Here is a 9,239-nt window from a genome sequence, read left to right as displayed (position 1 = left end):
GGATCTACGGATGAACCGCGCCTTACACGTGAACATTATTATTACGCATCACAGAATGGCTAACAAAGAGATATTTCACAGGACTTGACCAAAGAAGATTTAGCATGTGGCTTTTTTTGCCCCCTTCGCACAGTAGGGGGTCACACTTTCCCAAACACTCTACTCTGAGATGAATTTTGTTTTTCGAGTCAGATTTATGATATCCTCTGCAATTTTTGTTTTGTTTATATAGATTCAACTTTCCTAGATCCTCAGGGAACTTCAGACACCGCTGACCGCGCGTCCGTCCTCCGCGTTTGACTTTGTGACATCGAAACCGTTACCGAGGATGACCCACCTCTTTAATTGAGCAAGCGACTCCAAGCACCCGAGTCGGATTTGGTCCGCATAGATCTGCCGTTAGAATTCTGGCTGAGATCCCCCGTCCCGTTTGTGAACCAGGCCGCCCTGGTTCTCCCTGTGGTTGTGGGCCACGTGGCATGTGTCCCTTTTCGCCACGGAGACCAGACTGCATGCACTTGACAGACACTATCAGGAGCTTGTTTGAAACACCGCAGCTGTTGAAAATAGTGCCTGTCACTTGCTGGTGGGAAATGTTTTCCCCAGGTGTTTTTTTAGCCAAGTATTTGTGTGTGTGTGTGTTTGCTTTCGCAAGAGAAAATTGAAAAAAACGGTATATCCACGAACGTGATGAAATGTCAAAGATTTTCATCACAAACAATACAAATGCTTTTCATTTACCCATGAAAAATCTCCATGAGTGTGAAGGGTTATTTTTCAGGAGGAATCTGTATTCGGATGTTTGGTCATTTTATCTCACGAGTATTTCGCATGTGGGAGGAAAACTGGATCATAAAGTTTCTTTGCAGAAAAGTTGACCTCGTAAAATCTGATTTCGTGAACTCCTATTAGAGCGTAGCAAAAAGATAAAAATAATAATAATAATACCTCGCTGTTTCATCTGGCAAATTTGATGGCATGTCCAGTTTATATTTGGATTGCTTCGTCCAATCTATTTCAGGGATGTATTCTTCAAAATAAACCTTTACAACGAGGGCATCACTCCTCCGCATTGCATTCGGGAAGGTGGCTGCAAAAACACAAAAGAAGTTGGCGTCAATTCCAAGTGGGCAAGGGACTACCACGAAATCTCAGTCTGAGAGAAGGCTGCTTTCTTCAAATTGTAGAGGCGAATATTAAAATGTTCGTTTAAAAACGATCATTTTCATAATCATCAGTCGCGACGCATCCACTGCTGGATGAAGGCTTCTCCAAGCCACCCTCATTCCTCACGCCACTGCGGAGTGATGACACTGGTCAACACACTTTTTCTGGCATAAGGTATTCCAACGGTTTTAATGTAATTTTGGGGTGCTGATTCCAAATCTGGCATCAGTTTTTGTCTATCACATCAGGTTTTTTAGATATCAAATATTGCATTTTCAATATAAACTGCAGAAGAAAAATATTAAATAAATGTGGATATCTACATAAATGTATATTATAAACACACTATCCTAAAAATACAGCACCATATTTTAACATTAAAGCAGTCACTGACTCGCAACAACTTGCAATCATAAGTGACAGAGTTAATTTCGGGTAAAATCAATGAAAATGGGGTATGCCGATAGCATAAAAATGAGATGTGATAGAGCAAATCTGAGATCAGATTTGGAATCAACACCCTGAAATTAGTCTAAAACAGCTGCAAAAGTCCAGGCCAGAAAAAAATGTATTTTTCTTGTTGACCAGTGATAATCCACCCTTCGGCCCGCACACGATCCGATGTCATCACTTGCGGTCAATCTCCTGGGACGCGTTCCATTCCTCCACCGTTGTTCTTGACCATCCATCCGCCTTCATCCCTTCCAATGGCATCAGAGAATATGTCATCTCGTTATATTCTGAAATCATAATGGTCAAAGGCGTAACTAGTGTGGGGGGCAGGGGGTACCTTGCCCCCCACCCCTGGTGGCCAAAGCTACGAGTTGGGGCTCCCTTTGACAACCACCATGAGATGTTTGTAACAGTTTACTATTGGAAGCAATACCGTTGGGTTTTTTTTTACCGTAAAGAAACGCAATGTAGCGTAACGAAACGTAAGTTGCTCTGAATGACACTAACTTGAGTAAAAGAACATTGGACGTCGAACTCCGTTTCTGGGATATTGATTTCATGAAATACGCCTCAAATATATTGCAAAGAGGTACCGCGGAGTTGTAGTGAATGTATTTTGCGACGACGGAGTGCCCCTGCAGCGTCAAATGATGCTGATGTACACGGGTGCTTTAAAAAAATGTGAACACTTCTGAGAATTTGCTGCCTCCAGGATGTGGAGACCACCTGGAGAAGATTCGAGGCACGTGTTGGCAACGATGGCGAGCAAAGTGGAGACTCTTTGACTTTTTGAAGCTATTAACATACATTTTAAAAAATCATGTTGCAGTGTATTATCCGTTTCTTTTTTTCCATTGAAAACGACAGTCCCATACAAGTGTTAACATATTCTTTGGGTCTTTCGGTAAAGTCACGTAGATAGGTTCAAAGAAAATAACAACAAAAAACTACGACGTTTCGATCGCAACACAAGCGGTCGTCCGCTTGTGTTTTTGTTATTTTTCTTTCAACCTATCTACGCGACTTTACCGACAGACCCAAAGAGTATGAATTCCCGCAGTCACGAAAGCTTTAAGTCAACATTTAAGTGTTAACATATTTTTGAAGCAGCCTGTATAGCCTGCGGTGCGACCGCGCGAAACGAACCAAATATCGGGGGCCCCACCTAACCAATTGCCCCCCCCCCCACCCCCTCTTTACGCTGACAATGCACAGTGGTAGTTAACGCCACTGCCAACGCTTTAATCGCGAGTGAGCCACACGTCTCTATCCGATACCTGCCGAGACCCCACGCGACGGCTCGACGCTTGCGTGTTGCGGTGGTGGGATTTGCTAACCAACTTGCTGCTACGGCGCGTTTCGTTCCGTCGTCGCAAGCGATTTAAAAAAATTAATTATTTTACACAACACAAACAAAATCAGAGTTTTAATACACTCGACAGAGTGCAGGCATTCGAAAATTTGCTAAAAGGACCCACTTCGCCCGAGGCCGCGGTAAACATTGGCTAATGTTTCCAACACAAACATTTTTTCAACCAGCGCGCAACGGAGATGCTATTCCTGAGCCTATAGGGCCCGTTAATTTTAACGGGGGGCTCACAGTGGGCAAATGCTGACGCGCTGCGTGTATTTTGTGGCGCTGAACTGATGCTGGCCTCAGATGGAGGAGGAACACTGCGGTCTCTGTAGAAGAATGACATTGTCACAGCATCTCTGTTGTGAAAGCAAAACAAACTCTACGCTAATGAAGGAATCAATCACGCGTTCAAGAGTGCTACATATTTACACGTAGCTTCGTGAACGTGTACCTACTATTTATTACAATTAGGCTAATGGAGTAAACGATTAAACTATGCATACTTGAATGAACAAATACAAGCAATACAAGGAAGACTGCAAAACAAGGCAAAATACAATCAGATGGGGTTAGTCGCCGTGGTTAGGTGAAAAGAGTGACGTCCAGTGGCGAAAGAGACCCATTGCATACAGTGCATGCAAATCGAAAATCTTTGATCCTCACCAACGTAATGTTACGTGTGTACATTGCGAGCCTCCGCATCGATTGTTCATCGATTGTTCATCGATTGTTCATCGATAAATCTGAGCTCCGTTGCTCCCCTTCCCAACAATGGGTTCCCGGTTATTTGACCGATTTCCTCCATCATCATTTCTCACATTTATCCCCCCCCCCCCCCCCCGCGTCTATTTAATATTGAAAGCGGTAGATTTTATACACATTTCTGGCTGTCGCCTGATGATGCTGGTTGTAATTACCGAGTAAAGTCGTACTCGAATTTTAATGCTCTGGGCTTACTCTCCAACACACCAGTGTGCCTAACCAGTAACTCATTGGCAAACATTATGTGTTGGCTGTGTCGGGTGGTGGTGGGTTTAACAACACATTTATATTTAGGCGATCTAACCCAACAACAACCTCTTATTATAGATAATATTGGTCGCGAAATGTACTACTACTACTACGAGTTAAACTGTTTCTTCATGGCCAACATTTGTTTCATAAACCAGAACATTCACTCGTGGATACGGACATCGCCCCTGAGTGAGAGCTGACTTGCCTTTTTGGCAGAATTCACGAAAGAGTAATTCCGCACGGTGAAACGAGCGGTAAGTCGACCGAGTCTCTGTGTGCTCAAGACGTGTTGCTGCGAAAACATAAAAGTGCGCTAATAATGCGGCACGGAATATCCCCACAGTAGCACTAACCCCGTAAGCTCTCTCTGTCTCTTACTCTTAGGTTTTTTCGGTAAAGTCACGTAGGTAAAAAACTAAAATTAAAAGTTAATAAAAATTTCCATTAGTACTTTTATTAACTTTTAATTGTATTTTTTACCTACGTGACTTTACCGAAAAAAACTAAGAGTAGGAATCCTTGCAGTCACGAAAGCTTCAAATCTAGAATCTCTCTGTCTCTCTCTTCTCAGCCCTTTAGTGCTCCAGTGGGTAGAGACTGATTTGAATTCAAAGGCCGTAAGAGCCCAAGCAAACTCTGAAACGTGTACTGTCGATATCAACAGCAGCAGCAGCAACGACAGTCTCTATTCACTGCTGGATGAAGGCGTCCCGACGCTGTCTGCCACCCATCGTGGAGCAGTGATGCCACCATGCATCCCACTCCCGACAGATGGACTCTGATCTCAACTCTGTCACCAAGTCCTGGTCCATTGGCTGTCGACCTCGTCTCGCGATGCGCCCCACTCCGAGCTCGTGTCGAGTACAATTACATACATTTTGACGTGAAACTTCCGTGACTGCAGGAATTCATGTGCTTTGGTTCTTTCGGTAAAGTCACGTAAATAGAAAAAAAATGAAGTCACAAAAATATAAATAAATAAAGAATCACTTTCTTTTTAATAATAAAGTGAATAAAAAAATATAATTCTTATTTTTCTTTGTATTCACTTTATTATTATTTTTCTATCTACGTGACTTTACCGAAAGAACCAAATAATACGAGTACAATACTTGTCTGAAATACGTTGCTGTGAACCACGACACCGAAGTTTGATTAAATAAAGGGGATGGGGGGGTATAAGGTGGCCCACATCGTTCAGGATGCGCACTCGTTCACTGAAAGCCACGACAATGCTGTTCGGTGAATCGAATAATTCACGAATAATTCACGTTCGCTGTTCGAGCGCTCCAAATGAGTGGACCCCCGGAGTCAAGTCCGAAGCCAGTGGCCTACGTGTGAGGAATTGCTTTGTTGTGAAACTATCGGTACCGTCGATAACGCGAGCGCAACGATGATGTGATCAGGCAAGGGGAGCAGCGATAGCTAATCGGTGAGGTGCGACCCGTGCGAGACAAATCACAATATCGGCCGTTTGCCCGCACCTCCTGAGCTGACGATGTGCTCACCACGCCACCGATCGAGGCATCGTTAAACACCCCCAGTGGGCACGGGTGTAGCAACAACTGTTGTGACAGCACAATGATGTCGGCAAGGACAGCTGACGAAATGTAATCTCCTTGCGAGGGATTCCTCGCGGAGGTCAAGTCACCGGGAAACTGACGAGGCGGTTTTTAATAAACCCGCCCTTCAGCGTCCCAATAGACCGGCGTGTTTAAAGTGCTGTGCCCGCCTCTAAAGCGTCCTCCACCCGAACCGCTCCCAGACGCGCATCTGCTGCCGCCCCTGGCGACGTTCTTCCTTCCGATATTAGGGACGAACACTGGGGGCTTTTAAAGCGTCTCCATTGAACGACTCGCTTCTTGAGAGCTGGCCTTTTTTTTTTGGCGTTTTGCTTGTTTGTCCTTAACCCCGGGGGGACCTCCGATTAGCGCGGTTGGCTACGTACGGTGCGAACGGAGTTCAAGACGCGGTACGCACCGCTGATTTATCGCGTGCAGTGGCTGCTTGCATTTTAAGTTGGGGCAAGAAAGAAAGAAACGAGCCATTACCTGCAGCAATAACTGGTGTAGCGGGGCCTTGTTGTTGGAAAATAATTAAATGTATGATACTATTTGTTGGCCTGAGTCGACCTAATTTTGGATGAAGGTTATGAAACTAAACTCCATTTATTTTACCTGGTAAGGCCCACTGAGCTACATATTTCTCTTCACCAGAAGCGACCTGCCCACAAATGATAGGTCAACGAAATGGCTCATCGTGTGGAATTGTATAGCGGCCAAATACGCGTGATGTTGATTGTAAATGTGGAGGGAAACCCGGAGCACCCGGAGAAAAATTCACACCACCACGGGGAGAGAGACACCCGCAAACTCCAGATGTACAGCAGGCGTCAGGGTACCGGATCGAACCCACGACCTCCTGTGTACCAGGCGAGGTAGTTAACATCTCCCAGCCACTGTGGCGCCCCATGACTGACGAAACCGTGTCAGTCGTGGGGGGTTGTTTGACCATACTTCACCGCACTGGTCAGGGTGGGTTTTCCTTCATGACACAAATGTCCCAGAGAGCCAAATTGTGTTCTGTTTATGAATTTATTCGGTGAGGGGACCAGGACACTTTCAGATATCACACGCCTCTTCGGTTTATCCCATTGCCAGGAGCCTAAGTCTTAGGTCGCCTGGTTCAGAAAAAAACGCGCCACTGTGCCCCCCCCTTCTCTCCTAACCACTGCGCCACCGCTCCCCCCTCCTCTCCTAACCACTGCGCCACCGTTTCCCTCCCCTCCCTCCCACCGCATGCCCTTTAATTCGATATTAATATAATGTAACGGTCTCCACACAGCTTTATTTTGTCCAACGAGGTCCAGTGCGGGTGTTGGATAGCCACGAGTGCAAGACTAATTTCAGGGGTGGCACAAGGTCACCCTTGCTCCCTCCTCCCGCTCTCTCATGACAAACATTGCCCTGTAAATCCCCAGTGGGGGAGGAGTCGTATCCCAGAGGAATTAAACAAGAAAAAAAATTCTGGAGAGGCAGCTGTAGTTCGTACCGCTCGGCTGGGAGCAGCACTGGCAGAAAAAGCAATGGCAAAGCTCCCTCGCTGTAACCTTTAGCTGACCTGTTGGGGCAAGTGCTGTTCGCGAGAGTAGCACCTATGAAGGGTGGCAAGGCGCACAAGGTGGGATTGGTGGCCAACACCTCACCACCCGGTTGCATTTGTCTCCCCAGTGGCGATGTTTACACGCCACACGAGGTACTCGTTTTGAGGCTGAGTCGACCTAGAGAATGCCCAGGATCTGTTCAGATAACCGTGAACTGGTGTTGGCCGTGAGCGGGAATCGAACTCGGGTCGCCCGGTTCTTTGCGCAATGCTTCGCGCTGACCGCTGCGCCACCGCTCCTCGTTTGGCACAAGCGCTGAGACGCACTCGCAAGCCGGCTGCCCGCTGTGAGCCCAAGTGGGGTTTTTACTGCCTTGGCCCATTTCTCTTGCCATATTAAACGAACTGCTGCCATTGAAAACGGCTGTAAAACAATACAAATCCGTCATTAAATTATTCACAACGCAATTTAGACCCAATCGTGCCTCCTCGACATCCACTGCTTTACTCTCGTTTCATAGAACTATAAAGTAAAGAGTCGTGGTGGTTTTATGAGACTAGAAGGCGGCGCTTGCAAAGATTTGTATTTCAAAACTTGAACTGTGCAAGCCCATTGGACCGATGGCTATATATGTATTGTGGTGTTGTGCACTGGCAGACTCTTCCTTGAAAAGTTTGTAAAGCAAAATATATTGTTTGCTTTATTCGCTTTCTCGTGGGTGATTGAAACAAAGTGTAATCAAGTGTGGGGTTTTCATATTCATGGTTCTTTCGGTAAAGTCATGTGGATAGAAAAAAGAATAACAATAAAATAATACAAATAAAGTGAGGTTTTTTTTAATATCCAGAGAACGCGTGTTTATTCTTCTTCAACCGAATTAATATGGAATTGTGGATCATTATCAGACGATTGGCAAATGCTCATTTGAAGAAAAAAACATAAAAAAAATCCCCGTGTATAACATTTCATTTTTACGACACAAAAGTTCCTAATATCCAAGTTCTGTTCTTTGATTGGCATGCTATGCGTAATAAATTGTAATTTAAAAAAGTAATGCAAAAAACACATTTATTCAATGAAAACCACGAATACTGTACAACATTGCAATAACTCAACACACAGCAATACCATGAACAAAAACGGAATTAGAAAGTGTTGTTATTGCCCGATCAATTCCGAACTCGAGTACTGCAACAAAGTGTTACGAGAATGAAAAGAAAATAAACACTTCCTTATTTTCTTTCAACAAGAAACCCCCTGAAACTACTATGATGGATTGTCTGGGGGTCAGAGGGCACAGGAAGTTGGGGAGGGAGCCACGAATTGTCCCACGGTGATGAACGATGGGATGTCCTGCGGTTGCCTGCAGGAGACTCTCTCAAACCATCTGCTGATGTCATTGCCCCTTCAGGAGACCAGGCCAGCAAAGGGGGTACCAGCTACGGGGGGGGGGGGGGAGAAGGGAAGATTTCGCAGTGGTATTTACAGCAGGCAGCTTGTTTGACGTGGTAAATCGCAACGGAGCGCTCGTTTTTGGGGGCAAATGAACACTGATTTAATGTGTCGTAGGAACGAGTCTCCCTTCGTGATAGGTTTTTACCCTTTCAACTGGTACATAAACTGACACCTTTATACAAGGCATCATGTTTGCAATAACAACAACACAAGCAGTCAAAATGCAAACAAAAAGAAACAACTCTGATGATGATTTTTTTTATTTTTGTTTGCATTTTGACTGCATGTGTTGTGGTTATTGCAAACATGATGCCTTGTATAAAGGTCGATTTAAAGCTTTCGTGACTGCAGGGATTCATCTTCTTGGTTCTTTCGGTAAAGTCACGTAGAAGGGAAGTAATAAAATAATAAATAATAAAACATTACTTCCCTTCTACGTGACTTTACCGAAAGAACCAAGAAGTTGTATAAAGGTGTCAGTTTTTGTACCAGTTGAAAGGGTAAAAACCTATCACTATATTTTGCCACTGGTAAAGGAGGTCTCAGTGAGTCTCCCTTCGTGTACCCACCAGCAGGACCTGGGGGGCAGTGGTGGTGCATTGAGGGCCCCGAGTAGGAAGCGCATCAACTCACTGTGAGACGACGGAAGAGATGTGGAGACGAGATAACGACGTTACCGAGTGAGAGGAT

This window comes from Lampetra planeri, chromosome 6 (genome assembly GCF_965212315.1).
Source record: "Lampetra planeri chromosome 6, kcLamPlan1.2.h2, whole genome shotgun sequence".
NCBI lineage: Eukaryota > Metazoa > Chordata > Hyperoartia > Petromyzontiformes > Petromyzontidae > Lampetra > Lampetra planeri.
Note: the sequence above shows the minus strand (reverse complement) of the source record.